The sequence below is a fragment of the Hyalella azteca genome, unplaced genomic scaffold, assembly GCF_000764305.2.
Source record: "Hyalella azteca isolate HAZT.00-mixed unplaced genomic scaffold, Hazt_2.0.2 contig9419, whole genome shotgun sequence".
Lineage (NCBI taxonomy): Eukaryota > Metazoa > Arthropoda > Malacostraca > Amphipoda > Hyalellidae > Hyalella > Hyalella azteca.
Window position 1 is genome coordinate 73526 of NW_025939491.1, and position 1224 is coordinate 74749.

Genomic DNA, 1224 nt, shown 5'->3' on the forward strand with positions numbered 1-1224 from the left:
CACTTTTTTTGAAATTACATAAAGACTATGAGAGGCAGGAGCCAGCAATTTATGGTGAGTGAAGCTAGAGTATAGACCTGTATTTTGCATGTTTCAATTCAAGTTTAATTTAGCTAGTAAAAAATGGCATCATTTATAAAAAAAAGTGGTCTAAGTTACCCCATTTTACGGTACCTACTTCACGTTCAATGCTCCTGCAGAACGTAATAACAAGTCAACCCACAACGTTTCCTTGAAGATTGCTTAGTTGTGGTCACCTCAGAGCAGTCAGATTGCATTATCATGTGTTCAGTTACCACTTAAGTGGAGAGAAATGTTAGTGTTGCTGTTTGATTACTGTTTTTAGGCTAAAATTAGAGATTTGGGGTAATAAGTGCATGGGACTTTGTAAATAAGTTTGTGGCTTGTAATGGCTTTTTATGGCCAAGAAATAGGGAATCGTCGCTAAAAGAAATGGAATCACGGCTGGCAAACGCATAAAACCATGGTTCAAAAAATCCTGTCGCAGCTTGCCAAGTAGTTGAAGTAGATAGGCTATATTCCATGCCTGTGCATGAGCATGTCATCTAGATAAATCAATATGTGTGGCTGTAATTCATACCCTGTAAGCTGCTTAAACAGACATGGAATATATCTACTTGTAACTTAGTTAGCCGTGACTGGATTTTTTGAGCTGTGATTTGCCAGCCGTGATTCCATTTCTTCAAGCCGTGTATTCAATATCTCAGCCCAGCCATGAAGAGCCATTTACAATCTGCAAACTTATTTACCAAGTCTTGTGCATGTGTTACCCCAAATCTCTAATTTTACCCTAGAAACAGCAACAGTAATATTTGTCTTTACTGTAGTGGCAACTGAACACATGATAATGCAGTCTGACCACTCTTATGTGACCGCAACTATGGGATCTTAAATAAAACGTTTTGGCTTGACTCATCACCATTACGTTCTGCAGGATATTTTTGCGGAAACATTACAGTCCTGCGGATTGCAGAAGTGGAAAATTAGGTGAAATGACATGTTTGCAAAATGCCAACCGCAATTTTTTCAAACAAAAATATCTGAAGTTAGAGCCACAAGATTTCATACCTACTGAAATTATATGATATAAGAGCTACAATATTTAAAAAAAAAGTACCTAGTACTTTTTCCAACCCGTGCTTAAAGAACAGGAGAACAGGAGTACTTATGCTTGTTTGGCTTATAGCCTTCTCATGGCTTGTT